This window comes from Semicossyphus pulcher, unplaced genomic scaffold, assembly GCF_022749685.1.
Source record: "Semicossyphus pulcher isolate SPU_LCO1_2020_fin unplaced genomic scaffold, fSemPul1.0.p SCAF_8, whole genome shotgun sequence".
NCBI classification, from domain to species: domain Eukaryota; kingdom Metazoa; phylum Chordata; class Actinopteri; order Labriformes; family Labridae; genus Semicossyphus; species Semicossyphus pulcher.
In genome coordinates, this window is record NW_027211759.1 from 26,237,501 (window position 1) to 26,252,500 (window position 15,000).

The 15,000-nt window shown below is 50.1% G+C and overlaps 21 non-coding genes and 2 pseudogenes across 21 annotated transcripts in view; all 23 read right to left on the bottom strand.

Annotated features, from left to right (window-relative positions):
• LOC138583298 (U5 spliceosomal RNA) overlaps nucleotides 1-85 on the bottom strand; it is a 113-nt gene extending 28 nt beyond the window's left edge. The window contains exon 1 of the small nuclear RNA XR_011305210.1: nucleotides 1-85. This exon is cut by the window's left edge and continues 28 nt beyond it. This is a non-coding gene — a small nuclear RNA (U5 spliceosomal RNA).
• Nucleotides 86-394: 309 nt separating this feature from the next.
• Nucleotides 395-585, bottom strand: LOC138613808 (U2 spliceosomal RNA). The gene has a single exon (XR_011309936.1). It is a non-coding gene; the product is annotated as a U2 spliceosomal RNA (small nuclear RNA).
• Nucleotides 586-800: 215 nt separating this feature from the next.
• LOC138583299 (U5 spliceosomal RNA) lies at nucleotides 801-913 on the bottom strand. The gene has a single exon (XR_011305211.1). It is a non-coding gene; the product is annotated as a U5 spliceosomal RNA (small nuclear RNA).
• Nucleotides 914-1,222: 309 nt separating this feature from the next.
• LOC138613968 (U2 spliceosomal RNA) lies at nucleotides 1,223-1,397 on the bottom strand (annotated as a pseudogene).
• Nucleotides 1,398-7,326: 5,929 nt separating this feature from the next.
• LOC138613976 (U2 spliceosomal RNA) lies at nucleotides 7,327-7,431 on the bottom strand (annotated as a pseudogene).
• A 211-nt stretch (nucleotides 7,432-7,642) lies between these two features.
• On the bottom strand, nucleotides 7,643-7,755 carry LOC138583300 (U5 spliceosomal RNA). Its single transcript, XR_011305212.1, has one exon. It is a non-coding gene; the product is annotated as a U5 spliceosomal RNA (small nuclear RNA).
• Nucleotides 7,756-8,064: 309 nt separating this feature from the next.
• On the bottom strand, nucleotides 8,065-8,255 carry LOC138613809 (U2 spliceosomal RNA). Its single transcript, XR_011309937.1, has one exon. It is a non-coding gene; the product is annotated as a U2 spliceosomal RNA (small nuclear RNA).
• A 203-nt stretch (nucleotides 8,256-8,458) lies between these two features.
• LOC138583301 (U5 spliceosomal RNA) lies at nucleotides 8,459-8,571 on the bottom strand. The gene has a single exon (XR_011305213.1). It is a non-coding gene; the product is annotated as a U5 spliceosomal RNA (small nuclear RNA).
• A 309-nt stretch (nucleotides 8,572-8,880) lies between these two features.
• LOC138613810 (U2 spliceosomal RNA) lies at nucleotides 8,881-9,071 on the bottom strand. The gene has a single exon (XR_011309938.1). It is a non-coding gene; the product is annotated as a U2 spliceosomal RNA (small nuclear RNA).
• A 203-nt stretch (nucleotides 9,072-9,274) lies between these two features.
• Nucleotides 9,275-9,387, bottom strand: LOC138583302 (U5 spliceosomal RNA). The gene has a single exon (XR_011305214.1). It is a non-coding gene; the product is annotated as a U5 spliceosomal RNA (small nuclear RNA).
• Nucleotides 9,388-9,696: 309 nt separating this feature from the next.
• On the bottom strand, nucleotides 9,697-9,887 carry LOC138613811 (U2 spliceosomal RNA). Its single transcript, XR_011309939.1, has one exon. It is a non-coding gene; the product is annotated as a U2 spliceosomal RNA (small nuclear RNA).
• A 211-nt stretch (nucleotides 9,888-10,098) lies between these two features.
• On the bottom strand, nucleotides 10,099-10,211 carry LOC138583303 (U5 spliceosomal RNA). The gene has a single exon (XR_011305215.1). It is a non-coding gene; the product is annotated as a U5 spliceosomal RNA (small nuclear RNA).
• A 309-nt stretch (nucleotides 10,212-10,520) lies between these two features.
• LOC138613955 (U2 spliceosomal RNA) lies at nucleotides 10,521-10,711 on the bottom strand. Its single transcript, XR_011310078.1, has one exon. It is a non-coding gene; the product is annotated as a U2 spliceosomal RNA (small nuclear RNA).
• Nucleotides 10,712-10,914: 203 nt separating this feature from the next.
• Nucleotides 10,915-11,027, bottom strand: LOC138583304 (U5 spliceosomal RNA). The gene has a single exon (XR_011305216.1). It is a non-coding gene; the product is annotated as a U5 spliceosomal RNA (small nuclear RNA).
• Nucleotides 11,028-11,336: 309 nt separating this feature from the next.
• Nucleotides 11,337-11,527, bottom strand: LOC138613813 (U2 spliceosomal RNA). The gene has a single exon (XR_011309941.1). It is a non-coding gene; the product is annotated as a U2 spliceosomal RNA (small nuclear RNA).
• Nucleotides 11,528-11,738: 211 nt separating this feature from the next.
• Nucleotides 11,739-11,851, bottom strand: LOC138613682 (U5 spliceosomal RNA). Its single transcript, XR_011309816.1, has one exon. It is a non-coding gene; the product is annotated as a U5 spliceosomal RNA (small nuclear RNA).
• A 309-nt stretch (nucleotides 11,852-12,160) lies between these two features.
• LOC138613814 (U2 spliceosomal RNA) lies at nucleotides 12,161-12,351 on the bottom strand. The gene has a single exon (XR_011309942.1). It is a non-coding gene; the product is annotated as a U2 spliceosomal RNA (small nuclear RNA).
• A 219-nt stretch (nucleotides 12,352-12,570) lies between these two features.
• Nucleotides 12,571-12,683, bottom strand: LOC138583307 (U5 spliceosomal RNA). The gene has a single exon (XR_011305218.1). It is a non-coding gene; the product is annotated as a U5 spliceosomal RNA (small nuclear RNA).
• A 309-nt stretch (nucleotides 12,684-12,992) lies between these two features.
• On the bottom strand, nucleotides 12,993-13,183 carry LOC138613815 (U2 spliceosomal RNA). The gene has a single exon (XR_011309943.1). It is a non-coding gene; the product is annotated as a U2 spliceosomal RNA (small nuclear RNA).
• A 203-nt stretch (nucleotides 13,184-13,386) lies between these two features.
• On the bottom strand, nucleotides 13,387-13,499 carry LOC138583308 (U5 spliceosomal RNA). The gene has a single exon (XR_011305219.1). It is a non-coding gene; the product is annotated as a U5 spliceosomal RNA (small nuclear RNA).
• Nucleotides 13,500-13,808: 309 nt separating this feature from the next.
• LOC138613816 (U2 spliceosomal RNA) lies at nucleotides 13,809-13,999 on the bottom strand. Its single transcript, XR_011309944.1, has one exon. It is a non-coding gene; the product is annotated as a U2 spliceosomal RNA (small nuclear RNA).
• Nucleotides 14,000-14,210: 211 nt separating this feature from the next.
• Nucleotides 14,211-14,323, bottom strand: LOC138583309 (U5 spliceosomal RNA). Its single transcript, XR_011305220.1, has one exon. It is a non-coding gene; the product is annotated as a U5 spliceosomal RNA (small nuclear RNA).
• Nucleotides 14,324-14,632: 309 nt separating this feature from the next.
• Nucleotides 14,633-14,823, bottom strand: LOC138613817 (U2 spliceosomal RNA). Its single transcript, XR_011309945.1, has one exon. It is a non-coding gene; the product is annotated as a U2 spliceosomal RNA (small nuclear RNA).
• Between the last annotated feature and the right edge of the window lie 177 nt (nucleotides 14,824-15,000).

The window sequence follows — 15,000 nt, forward strand, 5'->3', positions numbered from 1 at the left end:
AGCTTTAACTCAATAGTGTTCCTCTCCACGGAAGTCTTTAGTAAAAGGCGAAAGACTTGTGCGTTTTGAAGAGAAACCCGAGTAGGTACAGGCTTCTCCTCGGGAGCAGCCCAGCACAGGCGTCGCCCCAGCCACTACACTCACGGTGAGTCTCACCACTTGGCTCGTCGCGGACTGGGCCGCTTCCACCCCAGCCCTGCCCACATTTGCCACAGGCTTTATCCGACGGAAAATTCAGAGAAATGAAGGCCTGGCTGTCAGATGCGGGCTACGAAACATGTATCAGGGTCTTGCAGGCCCTCTGTGACATTCCAGGAAGAAACAAAGGGGATCTGCGGGGCACAAAATCACTGCGCTGCACTGCACTGAGGAGTTGTTTTTGCACAAGGCAGGAGAAGGTTGCACCGTTCCCGGTGGCACTGCAATACCGGGTCGATGCGTGGAGTGAACGGAGCAAGCCCCTCTTTCAGCTCCCGGTGTCAAAAATCCGTTTAATATTTCGTCCCCGTATAGAGGACATATCAGATATTAAACTGATAAGAACAGATACTACACTTGATCTTAGCCAAAAGGCCGAGAAGCGATGCCGCAGACTGTTTGCCGCTCGAGCCCACCTCCTGGAACGGCCCTCCCTCGTCGTGGTGCGGAAATTCTTATCGGCCGTAACGAACGACGGCTGCTGCCCAGCAATTCCGGCCACGCCCGACCTTGGCTCCGGGCCCTGACCCTCGAATGCCTAGGATAGTTTTTGTTGCTTGCTTGCTTGCTTGCTTGCTTGCTTTCCACAAAAGACAGAGGCTCGGCCAAACGGCTAAGCCTGCCAAAAATAGCTTTAACTCAATAGTGTTCCTCTCCACGGAAGTCTTTAGTAAAAGGCGAAAGACTTGTGCGTTTTGAAGAGAAACCCGAGTAGGTACAGGCTTCTCCTCGGGAGCAGCCCAGCACAGGCGTCGCCCCAGCCACTACACTCACGGTGAGTCTCACCACTTGGCTCGTCGCGGACTGGGCCGCTTCCACCCCAGCCCTGCCCACATTTGCCACAGGCTTTATCCGACGGAAAATTCAGAGAAATGAAGGCCTGGCTGTCAGATGCGGGCTACGAAACATGTATCAGGGTCTTGCAGGCCCTCTGTGACATTCCAGGAAGAAACAAAGGGGATCTGCGGGGCACAAAATCACTGCGCTGCACTGCACTGAGGAGTTGTTTTTGCACAAGGCAGGAGAAGGTTGCACCGTTCCCGGTGGCACTGCAATACCGGGTCGATGCGTGGAGTGAACGGAGCAAGCCCCTCTTTCAGCTCCCGGTGTCAAAAATCCGTTTAATATTTCGTCCCCGTATAGAGGACATATCAGATATTAAACTGATAAGAACAGATTTTTCTTTCGAAAAAATTTATTGACACTTATTTCAGACATTGTTTTTCGTAAAAACACACATTTTTGACCTTTAAAATACAACACTGCCTTATGTACCCACTTGGCTTGAATTAAAACAAATGATTTTTAAAAGACAACACCGAAATGGTTAAAAGAAGTTACATCATACATAAAATCCATTGATCAATAAATATGTGCACTTTTTAAAACCATTCGTTCGTCACTTATTTGTTTTATAGTATTACAGACAGTTTAAAATTTAAAGGCATATGATAAAAGTTTTTACTTCTTCAAGTGTCTTTTAAAAATCATTTAAAAGGGAGTGCATTGGTTAAAATGCTTAATGTCCTCTGTTGTGCAGGAGCGCAGTGAGCCCCTACCAATAAGAACTCATTCTGTTCTCCCAAACAGAATGATCTCTCGGTTCCTGTCCTGGTGCTCAGAGGAGACCCTCACCCTGCTGCTCCTTCCCACCTGCCTCTCCCGGAGGGTCAGGCCGCCGCTGCTTTGAACTTTTCCCGTGTGGCTCCGGCTCCTTCATCCGAATGGGCACAGAGGCGATTCTTCTTTGTGGTTGTGTCCTAGGCCTGCCGCCTGCAGCTCCGGCCGTTCTGACCGTCGCTGCTGCCATCTGGATCACAGCCACGGGGGGGATCTGCTTGTGCTTCCTTACCAGCAAGTTCCTGGAGGTCCATGTGGCGTCTTTGATGGCGGCTAGAGTGAGCCATTGTTGCGCAAAGTCCTTTGCTTTCTGCTGCATCTGGCTCACTCCGTACAAGACGAGCTGTGGTGTGAGGACCTCCCTTGCTGGTAAGCACGGGAATTGCAAGGAGCCGGCTGTTGCCCACTGTTCTACGGCAGCGCTGCACTCCCAGAGCAGGTGCCTCACCGACTCAGGCGCGCCACAACCAGGTCGGGGGCAGGTTGAGGACGTCGCCATGCCCCGGGAGTGCATTACGGACCTGACTGGGAGGATCTCATGGGCCACCATCCATGACAGGTCCCGGAGTCTGTTTGGGAGAACAGGATGGTTCACGTTGCGCCAAACTGTGGAGGGCTCGCCGAATGCAAGCCCGCGCACTGGACTCACTGGCTCTCGCTCCTGCACAACAGAGATAAGAGAGCGGTGGTTAGTTAAAACATGCAACTCCTCCTGTTCAAGGCTAAAGTGTCTTAAAAACTTAGGGATAAAAGAGTAGGCAGTTGGTAAGTTAAAAGACACAGGAACTTTAAGATCTGGTGTTAAAATCTTTAGTTTTCTGAGGTATGACCCCATCCAGAACCGTGTCATTGCCGTGGTTAGTGGGTTTCTGGATGGGGTTGTGGCCGCGCTCAATGCCAGGGTGGTGTATCGGCTTCCTAGAACCAGGTGAAGATCGGGCACTCCTTTTCCTCCTTTCTCTTTTGGCTTCTTCATGATGTCCCTCCTCAAGCGCTCCCACTTGGACCCCCACAGAAAATAAAAGATGGCTCGTTCCAGGTCTAAAATCACTTTTTTAGAAGGGATAAAAACAGAACTGATCAATAAAAGCAAAGGTAAAATCACTGCTTTAATGATTAAAACCTTTCCTTCTATGGTCAGTCTTCGTGAAGTCCAGTACCCCAGTCTTTGTTTAACTTTCCCTATCTTGTCCTGCCAATTGGTTTCCCCTCCTCCCTCTCTGTCAAATTTGACCCCAAGTATTTTTTGGTCGGTCTGGGTCACAGTCAGGGGGAGTCCAGATGTCTCAGTCGCTGTCCATGGTCCATAAAATTGGGCTTGGGTTTTGTGTCTGTTTAGTCTCGATCCAGAGGCCCGTCCAAACCAGTCAGTCAAGTCCAGCGTCCTGTTGACGGATAAAAGGTCAGTGCATAAAATGTTTATGTCGTCCATATAAAAAACACATTTAGTGGTAAGTCCCCCGCTCCCCGGTACTCCCACCCCTCTGATTCGTTGGTCCCTTCTCAAGATCTGTGCCAACGGTTCGATGCAGATAACATAGAGGAGGGCAGATAACGGACAACCCTGACGGACACCGCAGTTTATTTCCACTGCTTTTGTCAGATGCCCATTAACCACAAATTTGCTGGTAATGTCCCGGTACAGCAATCCCACCCAAGCTATAAACCTTTCAGGGAACCCCATTTTTGGCAGCACCTTGAAGAGGTACTGGTGCGAGACCCGATCAAAGGCTTTTTCAAAATCTAAATTCAAGACTACTAGCCGGATGTTTCTGTCTCTCGCAAAACAGATGGTGTCTCGGATCAGTACGAGGCTGTCTGTGATCTTCCTCCCCGGGATGGCACAGGCTTGATCCGGGTGAATCAGCCCTTCTAAAAACACAGACATGCGCGATGCTAAAAGCTTACTAAAAAGTTTACAGTCAATGTTTAAAAGAGTGATAGGTCTCCAGTTTTTTAAGTCCGTCTTGTCTTTGTCTTTAAAAAGTAGAGTCACTATCCCTAATCTAAAACTGTCAGGAAGTCGGTCAAGTTTTTCAAAATCCATAAAAACAGCAAGTAGGTCAGGTGCTAAAATATCCCAGAAGGTCAGGTAAAATTCCAAGGGAAGCCCATCCTCTCCAGGAGACTTCCCTTTCTTAAAACCCTTAATACAGTTGTTTATTTCTAAAAGCGTAAAATCTTGGGATAAAAGCACACTGTCGTCTATCTTGCGTTCGATGAATTTTAAAACTTCTTTCATTGTGTCATTTTTTATGTTTTTTTCTTTGTACAGTTGTTCGTAAAAGTTTTGCACAGTTTCATTTATTTCTTTTGTTGTTTCAGCAGTGCGTTCGTTTTCTCTTTTTAGTTTAACTATAGTTTTATCCTTACTCATTATTTTCTTAAAAAAATATCTTGTGCACTTTTCTCCTTCTTCTAGTTCCCGTTCTTTACTCCTTAAAATGACACCTTTGCTCTTGATTTCTGCTAAAACCGACATCTCTTGTTTTACTTGTTTAATTTCTTCATTAAAATCCATTCCTTGTTGGTTTAGTTTAAAATACCGTTGTAGTCGCTTTTGCAGTCCCAACATGCGTCTGTTTTCCCTATCTTTCTTTCTCTTCCCTGCCTGCCTAAAGAAAGTCTGGGTCCTTCCCTTCGCCATTTCCCACCAGTGTGCACGTGTATCGTATAAGTCTTGAAGGGTCTGCCACTCTTGGTACTGCTCCCTATACTGCCTAACTAACTCCCTATCCTCTAAAAGGGAGCAGTTGAGTTTCCACAGACCCTTTCCTGATGTCACACCAGAAGAGAGTGAGAGGGTGCACGAGAGCATGACGTGATCGGAAAAGAAAACAGGAGTTAATCTAGCATCGGTAGGTGGGCAATCTCGTGATAAAACGTAATCTATGCGAGAGGCTTTGGTACCATCACCACTGAACCAGGTGAAGCCCTCCTCTCTGGGATGCATGACTTTAAAACAGTCCAGTACTTTAAAATCCCTGCATATGCCCTCTAATAAAACCGATGTTTTGTCTACTTTAAAATCCTCTCCTGCTCCCTTCCTATCATTTCTGCTTAAAACACAATTAAAATCCCCTCCTACAACTAAAGGTTCCCTACCTAGCATGTGGGACTGCAAGTCTTGTAAAAGGTCATACCTGTCATTCTTGTCGTTAAAGCCATAAATATTTAAAACATTAAAATCTCTACCCATAAAAGTCAGATGTGCTAAAAGTGCCCTACCATCTCTCACCACAGTGCTGCCCTTCACCAAGACTAGAGGATTTTTGATTAAAATGGCCACTCCATCGTTTTTGTTTTCGTTTGACCCGCTCCATATTGATGTTTGTGCCCATAGCTCCTTCCAATCTCTGTAGTTGTTTAAAAACGGTAGGCCACACTCCTGTATTAAAAACACATCAGACTTAAAAGAGTTAAGAAAGGATAAAACCATTTGGGCTCTAACTTTCGACTTCACACTTCTCACATTGATGGTTGAGAAGGTGATAGCCATAAGTATGGTTAAAAACAACAGGTAAGACATTTTAAAAGACTAAAATTAAAAGGCAGTTAAATGTCTTGTGAATGAGGCTCTTCTTTCACTCTTACGGGTGAAGAGTGACTGGGTCGAGCTTCATTTCCCTTTCGGACTCTGGGTGGTGGCCTTTCTTGCAATCTTTTATTAAATTTGGAGTCCTTAGGGGTTGATTGCAGAGCTATGGTAAGAAATGAGACCTCATTTGGTGAATTGGAGGGGAAGACTCTGGGCTCCTCCACAGGTGAACTGTCTGAGGAGTTCCCAGCTCTTCCCCTCTTCTCTGAGACTACAGGAGACTCAGAGGACAATTCAGATAAAGGCCTCTTAGCCTGCTGGGCCTGTGGGAGGGGGGCATCTTCACTATCACTCTGACTCGGTGGGTCTGAGTCAGAGGTAGCTCCGCCTTCTGCCTGCACTGCACCCTCTCCTTCGCCACTCTCAGCTTGGGGGGCAGTTGCAGGCCCCTCCCCCTCTCCCTCCTCACCTGGTCTTTCTCCTCCAATCACAGGATTTGGAGGGAGATTTGAATTTTCAGTCCTAGGCTCTTCCAAACGCTCCTCAAACATTTGTACCGGTCCGCCATTTTCCTTCTCCTTCCCTGTGACTTTTGCTGCTTTCAATTTGTTGGCAAAAGACTTTGGGCAATCTCTGAAGAGGTGATTTGTTTCACCACAGAGGTTGCACTTTCTGCCATTGGTACATTCCTCGAAGGTATGCCCAATTTCTCTGCATTTACCACAAATTGTCTGCTTACACGCTTCCGCAAGGTGCCCTTGCTCACCACACTTGCGGCAGAGCTTGGGCTGACCTTGATAGTGAATGTAGCCCCTGTTATTTCCCAGGACTATCATGGATGGCAGATGTTTCAGGCCTTGGAAGCCCTGGGGGTCCTGCCATTGCTGGACAGGGACCCTCCAGGCACAATTCCAGATGCCATCCTCATCTCTCACCTTCATAGCCTGGCCTTTAACAGTGCAATATCTGCCCAGCCATATACAAATGTCTTCTGCACTAACTGTTTCATTGAACATTCTGACAATGACTGTTTTAGAGGCATTGTCAGTCAGTTTCTCAACATTAAATGCAGAAAACTGGGGTTTTACATTTTCAAAGCGGTTCCAAAATTCAAGCAGCAATGGGGCAGAGCAGAAGCTCACATCAAAACCCTTGTTCAGTGGTAAAGTGACGATACAATTCAAGTCGTCTGGGGAAAAATTCAACACTTTCTGAATTAATTTCCGGGAGAAGTCAAGTCTAGACATTTTTAAAGGCTCTCCATCTTTTTCCTTAAAAACAAACCGAACGCTGTGGTGCCTCCGCATGCCGGCATGGGGAGCCGACATGGTGGAGGCACCACGCACTAAAACACTTAAAACCTAAAACACGATGAATAAATAACTAAAATAAGTAAAAAGGGTAAAAGGCAAGTAAAAGAGAGAAAAAGGGAGTAAAACCAAGTAAAAGCTGGAAAAGCAAGTAAAAGCAAGTAAAAGCAGTACTTACCTTGGTTGTTCTGGTCAGGCAGTTATCACCGCCAAAAACGGTGGTAACCTGCACTTCTGGAACAATATATTCCTGTGTGAAACCTACGAGCAACTACGAAGCAGTTGTTCTGGATTTCAAAAGGAAAAAAATATAATATCCTCCCGTGCACTAGCAGAAGCAATGCCACAAGCAGGCAAGAGCTCCCACTAGCCAGCGGAGGCGATCGCTGTCTCACCAAGAGGTAGAACAGTGGAGGATCTGATAAGAACAGATTTTTCTTTCGAAAAAATTTATTGACACTTATTTCAGACATTGTTTTTCGTAAAAACACACATTTTTGACCTTTAAAATACAACACTGCCTTTTGTACCCACTTGGCTTGAATTAAAACAAATGATTTTTAAAAGACAACACCGAAATGGTTAAAAGAAGTTACATCATACATAAAATCCATTGATCAATAAATATGTGCACTTTTTAAAACCATTCGTTCGTCACTTATTTGTTTTATAGTATTACAGACAGTTTAAAATTTAAAGGCATATGATAAAAGATGATAAGAACAGATACTACACTTGATCTTAGCCAAAAGGCCGAGAAGCGATGCCGCAGACTGTTTGCCGCTCGAGCCCACCTCCTGGAACGGCCCTCCCTCGTCGTGGTGCGGAAATTCTTATCGGCCGTAACGAACGACGGCTGCTGCCCAGCAATTCCGGCCACGCCCGACCTTGGCTCCGGGCCCTGACCCTCGAATGCCTAGGATAGTTTTTGTTGCTTGCTTGCTTGCTTGCTTGCTTTCCACAAAAGACAGAGGCTCGGCCAAACGGCTAAGCCTGCCAAAAATAGCTTTAACTCAATAGTGTTCCTCTCCACGGAAGTCTTTAGTAAAAGGCGAAAGACTTGTGCGTTTTGAAGAGAAACCCGAGTAGGTACAGGTTTCTCCTCGGGAGCAGCCCAGCACAGGCGTAGCCCCAGCCACTACACTCACGGTGAGTCTCACCACTTGGCTCGTCGCGGACTGGGCCGCTTCCACCCCAGCCCTGCCCACATTTGCCACAGGCTTTATCCGACGGAAAATTCAGAGAAATGAAGGCCTGGCTGTCAGATGTGGGCTACGAAACATGTATCAGGGTCTTGCAGGCCCTCTGTGACATTCCAGGAAGAAACAAAGGGGAACTGCGGGGCACAAAATCACTGCGCTGCACTGCACTGAGGAGTTGTTTTTGCACAAGGCAGGAGAAGGTTGCACCGTTCCCGGTGGCACTGCAATACCGGGTCGATGCGTGGAGTGAACGGAGCAAGCCCCTCTTTCAGCTCCCGGTGTCAAAAATCCGTTTAATATTTCGTCCCCGTATAGAGGACATATCAGATATTAAACTGATAAGAACAGATACTACACTTGATCTTAGCCAAAAGGCCGAGAAGCGATGCCGCAGACTGTTTGCCGCTCGAGCCCACCTCCTGGAACGGCCCTCCCTCGTCGTGGTGCGGAAATTCTTATCGGCCGTAACGAACGACGGCTGCTGCCCAGCAATTCCGGCCACGCCCGACCTTGGCTCCGGGCCCTGACCCTCGAATGCCTAGGATAGTTTTTGTTGCTTGCTTGCTTGCTTTCCACAAAAGACAGAGGCTCGGCCAAACGGCTAAGCCTGCCAAAAATAGCTTTAACTCAATAGTGTTCCTCTCCACGGAAGTCTTTAGTAAAAGGCGAAAGACTTGTGCGTTTTGAAGAGAAACCCGAGTAGGTACAGGCTTCTCCTCGGGAGCAGCCCAGCACAGGCGTCGCCCCAGCCACTACACTCACGGTGAATCTCACCACTTGGCTCGTCGCGGACTGGGCCGCTTCCACCCCAGCCCTGCCCACATTTGCCACAGGCTTTATCCGACGGAAAATTCAGAGAAATGAAGGCCTGGCTGTCAGATGCGGGCTACGAAACATGTATCAGGGTCTTGCAGGCCCTCTGTGACATTCCAGGAAGAAACAAAGGGGATCTGCGGGGCACAAAATCACTGCGCTGCACTGCACTGAGGAGTTGTTTTTGCACAAGGCAGGAGAAGGTTGCACCGTTCCCGGTGGCACTGCAATACCGGGTCGATGCGTGGAGTGAACGGAGCAAGCCCCTCTTTCAGCTCCCGGTGTCAAAAATCCGTTTAATATTTCGTCCCCGTATAGAGGACATATCAGATATTAAACTGATAAGAACAGATACTACACTTGATCTTAGCCAAAAGGCCGAGAAGCGATGCCGCAGACTGTTTGCCGCTCGAGCCCACCTCCTGGAACAGCCCTCCCTCGTCGTGGTGCGGAAATTCTTATCGGCCGTAACGAACGACGGCTGCTGCCCAGCAATTCCGGCCACGCCCGACCTTGGCTCCGGGCCCTGACCCTCGAATGCCTAGGATAGTTTTTGTTGCTTGCTTGCTTGCTTTCCACAAAAGACAGAGGCTCGGCCAAACGGCTAAGCCTGCCAAAAATAGCTTTAACTCAATAGTGTTCCTCTCCACGGAAGTCTTTAGTAAAAGGCGAAAGACTTGTGCGTTTTGAAGAGAAACCCGAGTAGGTACAGGCTTCTCCTCGGGAGCAGCCCAGCACAGGCGTCGCCCCAGCCACTACACTCACGGTGAGTCTCACCACTTGGCTCGTCGCGGACTGGGCCGCTTCCACCCCAGCCCTGCCCACATTTGCCACAGGCTTTATCCGACGGAAAATTCAGAGAAATGAAGGCCTGGCTGTCAGATGTGGGCTACGAAACATGTATCAGGGTCTTGCAGGCCCTCTGTGACATTCCAGGAAGAAACAAAGGGGATCTGCGGGGCACAAAATCACTGCGCTGCACTGCACTGAGGAGTTGTTTTTGCACAAGGCAGGAGAAGGTTGCACCGTTCCCGGTGGCACTGCAATACCGGGTCGATGCGTGGAGTGAACGGAGCAAGCCCCTCTTTCAGCTCCCGGTGTCAAAAATCCGTTTAATATTTCGTCCCCGTATAGAGGACATATCAGATATTAAACTGATAAGAACAGATACTACACTTGATCTTAGCCAAAAGGCCGAGAAGCGATGCCGCAGACTGTTTGCCGCTCGAGCCCACCTCCTGGAACGGCCCTCCCTCGTCGTGGTGCGGAAATTCTTATCGGCCGTAACGAACGACGGCTGCTGCCCAGCAATTCCGGCCACGCCCGACCTTGGCTCCGGGCCCTGACCCTCGAATGCCTAGGATAGTTTTTGTTGCTTGCTTGCTTGCTTGCTTGCTTTCCACAAAAGACAGAGGCTCGGCCAAACGGCTAAGCCTGCCAAAAATAGCTTTAACTCAATAGTGTTCCTCTCCACGGAAGTCTTTAGTAAAAGGCGAAAGACTTGTGCGTTTTGAAGAGAAACCCGAGTAGGTACAGGCTTCTCCTCGGGAGCAGCCCAGCACAGGCGTCGCCCCAGCCACTACACTCACGGTGAGTCTCACCACTTGGCTCGTCGCGGACTGGGCCGCTTCCACCCCAGCCCTGCCCACATTTGCCACAGGCTTTATCCGACGGAAAATTCAGAGAAATGAAGGCCTGGCTGTCAGATGTGGGCTACGAAACATGTATCAGGGTCTTGCAGGCCCTCTGTGACATTCCAGGAAGAAACAAAGGGGAACTGCGGGGCACAAAATCACTGCGCTGCACTGCACTGAGGAGTTGTTTTTGCACAAGGCAGGAGAAGGTTGCACCGTTCCCGGTGGCACTGCAATACCGGGTCGATGCGTGGAGTGAACGGAGCAAGCCCCTCTTTCAGCTCCCGGTGTCAAAAATCCGTTTAATATTTCGTCCCCGTATAGAGGACATATCAGATATTAAACTGATAAGAAAAGATATTACACTTGATCTTAGCCAAAAGGCCGAGAAGCGATGCCGCAGACTGTTTGCCGCTCGAGCCCACCTCCTGGAACGGCCCTCCCTCGTCGTGGTGCGGAAATTCTTATCGGCCGTAACGAACGACGGCTGCTGCCCAGCAATTCCGGCCACGCCCGACCTTGGCTCCGGGCCCTGACCCTCGAATGCCTAGGATAGTTTTTGTTGCTTGCTTGCTTGCTTTCCACAAAAGACAGAGGCTCGGCCAAACGGCTAAGCCTGCCAAAAATAGCTTTAACTCAATAGTGTTCCTCTCCACGGAAGTCTTTAGTAAAAGGCGAAAGACTTGTGCGTTTTGAAGAGAAACCCGAGTAGGTACAGGCTTCTCCTCGGGAGCAGCCCAGCACAGGCGTCGCCCCAGCCACTACACTCACGGTGAGTCTCACCACTTGGCTCGTCGCGGACTGGGCCGCTTCCACCCCAGCCCTGCCCACATTTGCCACAGGCTTTATCCGACGGAAAATTCAGAGAAATGAAGGCCTGGCTGTCAGATGTGGGCTACGAAACATGTATCAGGGTCTTGCAGGCCCTCTGTGACATTCCAGGAAGAAACAAAGGGGATCTGCGGGGCACAAAATCACTGCGCTGCACTGCACTGAGGAGTTGTTTTTGCACAAGGCAGGAGAAGGTTGCACCGTTCCCGGTGGCACTGCAATACCGGGTCGATGCGTGGAGTGAACGGAGCAAGCCCCTCTTTCAGCTCCCGGTGTCAAAAATCCGTTTAATATTTCGTCCCCGTATAGAGGACATATCAGATATTAAACTGATAAGAACAGATACTACACTTGATCTTAGCCAAAAGGCCGAGAAGCGATGCCGCAGACTGTTTGCCGCTCGAGCCCACCTCCTGGAACGGCCCTCCCTCGTCGTGGTGCGGAAATTCTTATCGGCCGTAACGAACGACGGCTGCTGCCCAGCAATTCCGGCCACGCCCGACCTTGGCTCCGGGCCCTGACCCTCGAATGCCTAGGATAGTTTTTGTTGCTTGCTTGCTTGCTTGCTTGCTTTCCACAAAAGACAGAGGCTCGGCCAAACGGCTAAGCCTGCCAAAAATAGCTTTAACTCAATAGTGTTCCTCTCCACGGAAGTCTTTAGTAAAAGGTGAAAGACTTGTGCGTTTTGAAGAGAAACCCGAGTAGGTACAGGCTTCTCCTCGGGAGCAGCCCAGCACAGGCGTCGCCCCAGCCACTACACTCACGGTGAGTCTCACCACTTGGCTCGTCGCGGACTGGGCCGCTTCCACCCCAGCCCTGCCCACATTTGCCACAGGCTTTATCCGACGGAAAATTCAGAGAAATGAAGGCCTGGCTGTCAGATGTGGGCTACGAAACATGTATCAGGGTCTTGCAGGCCCTCTGTGACATTCCAGGAAGAAACAAAGGGGAACTGCGGGGCACAAAATCACTGCGCTGCACTGCACTGAGGAGTTGTTTTTGCACAAGGCAGGAGAAGGTTGCACCGTTCCCGGTGGCACTGCAATACCGGGTCGATGCGTGGAGTGAACGGAGCAAGCCCCTCTTTCAGCTCCCGGTGTCAAAAATCCGTTTAATATTTCGTCCCCGTATAGAGGACATATCAGATATTAAACTGATAAGAACAGATACTACACTTGATCTTAGCCAAAAGGCCGAGAAGCGATGCCGCAGACTGTTTGCCGCTCGAGCCCACCTCCTGGAACGGCCCTCCCTCGTCGTGGTGCGGAAATTCTTATCGGCCGTAACGAACGACGGCTGCTGCCCAGCAATTCCGGCCACGCCCGACCTTGGCTCCGGGCCCTGACCCTCGAATGCCTAGGATAGTTTTTGTTGCTTGCTTGCTTGCTTGCTTGCTTGCTTGCTTTCCACAAAAGACAGAGGCTCGGCCAAACGGCTAAGCCTGCCAAAAATAGCTTTAACTCAATAGTGTTCCTCTCCACGGAAGTCTTTAGTAAAAGGCGAAAGACTTGTGCGTTTTGAAGAGAAACCCGAGTAGGTACAGGCTTCTCCTCGGGAGCAGCCCAGCACAGGCGTCGCCCCAGCCACTACACTCACGGTGAATCTCACCACTTGGCTCGTCGCGGACTGGGCCGCTTCCACCCCAGCCCTGCCCACATTTGCCACAGGCTTTATCCGACGGAAAATTCAGAGAAATGAAGGCCTGGCTGTCAGATGCGGGCTACGAAACATGTATCAGGGTCTTGCAGGCCCTCTGTGACATTCCAGGAAGAAACAAAGGGGATCTGCGGGGCACAAAATCACTGCGCTGCACTGCACTGAGGAGTTGTTTTTGCACAAGGCAGGAGAAGGTTGCACCGTTCCCGGTGGCACTGCAATACCGGGTCGATGCGTGGAGTGAACGGAGCAAGCCCCTCTTTCAGCTCCCGGTGTCAAAAATCCGTTTAATATTTCGTCCCCGTATAGAGGACATATCAGATATTAAACTGATAAGAACAGATACTACACTTGATCTTAGCCAAAAGGCCGAGAAGCGATGCCGCAGACTGTTTGCCGCTCGAGCCCACCTCCTGGAACGGCCCTCCCTCGTCGTGGTGCGGAAATTCTTATCGGCCGTAACGAACGACGGCTGCTGCCCAGCAATTCCGGCCACGCCCGACCTTGGCTCCGGGCCCTGACCCTCGAATGCCTAGGATAGTTTTTGTTGCTTGCTTGCTTGCTTTCCACAAAAGACAGAGGCTCGGCCAAACGGCTAAGCCTGCCAAAAATAGCTTTAACTCAATAGTGTTCCTCTCCACGGAAGTCTTTAGTAAAAGGCGAAAGACTTGTGCGTTTTGAAGAGAAACCCGAGTAGGTACAGGCTTCTCCTCGGGAGCAGCCCAGCACAGGCGTCGCCCCAGCCACTACACTCACGGTGAGTCTCACCACTTGGCTCGTCGCGGACTGGGCCGCTTCCACCCCAGCCCTGCCCACATTTGCCACAGGCTTTATCCGACGGAAAATTCAGAGAAATGAAGGCCTGGCTGTCAGATGTGGGCTACGAAACATGTATCAGGGTCTTGCAGGCCCTCTGTGACATTCCAGGAAGAAACAAAGGGGATCTGCGGGGCACAAAATCACTGCGCTGCACTGCACTGAGGAGTTGTTTTTGCACAAGGCAGGAGAAGGTTGCACCGTTCCCGGTGGCACTGCAATACCGGGTCGATGCGTGGAGTGAACGGAGCAAGCCCCTCTTTCAGCTCCCGGTGTCAAAAATCCGTTTAATATTTCGTCCCCGTATAGAGGACATATCAGATATTAAACTGATAAGAACAGATACTACACTTGATCTTAGCCAAAAGGCCGAGAAGCGATGCCGCAGACTGTTTGCCGCTCGAGCCCACCTCCTGGAACGGCCCTCCCTCGTCGTGGTGCGGAAATTCTTATCGGCCGTAACGAACGACGGCTGCTGCCCAGCAATTCCGGCCACGCCCGACCTTGGCTCCGGGCCCTGACCCTCGAATGCCTAGGATAGTTTTTGTTGCTTGCTTGCTTGCTTGCTTGCTTTCCACAAAAGACAGAGGCTCGGCCAAACGGCTAAGCCTGCCAAAAATAGCTTTAACTCAATAGTGTTCCTCTCCACGGAAGTCTTTAGTAAAAGGCGAAAGACTTGTGCGTTTTGAAGAGAAACCCGAGTAGGTACAGGCTTCTCCTCGGGAGCAGCCCAGCACAGGCGTCGCCCCAGCCACTACACTCACGGTGAGTCTCACCACTTGGCTCGTCGCGGACTGGGCCGCTTCCACCCCAGCCCTGCCCACATTTGCCACAGGCTTTATCCGACGGAAAATTCAGAGAAATGAAGGCCTGGCTGTCAGATGCGGGCTACGAAACATGTATCAGGGTCTTGCAGGCCCTCTGTGACATTCCAGGAAGAAACAAAGGGGATCTGCGGGGCACAAAATCACTGCGCTGCACTGCACTGAGGAGTTGTTTTTGCACAAGGCAGGAGAAGGTTGCACCGTTCCCGGTGGCACTGCAATACCGGGTCGATGCGTGGAGTGAACGGAGCAAGCCCCTCTTTCAGCTCCCGGTGTCAAAAATCCGTTTAATATTTCGTCCCCGTATAGAGGACATATCAGATATTAAACTGATAAGAACAGATACTACACTTGATCTTAGCCAAAAGGCCGAGAAGCGATGCCGCAGACTGTTTGCCGCTCGAGCCCACCTCCTGGAACGGCCCTCCCTCGTCGTGGTGCGGAAATTCTTATCGGCCGTAACGAACGACGGCTGCTGCCCAGCAATTCCGGCCACGCCCGACCTTGGCTCCGGGCCCTGACCCTCGAATGCCTAGGATAGTTTTTGTTGCTTGCTTG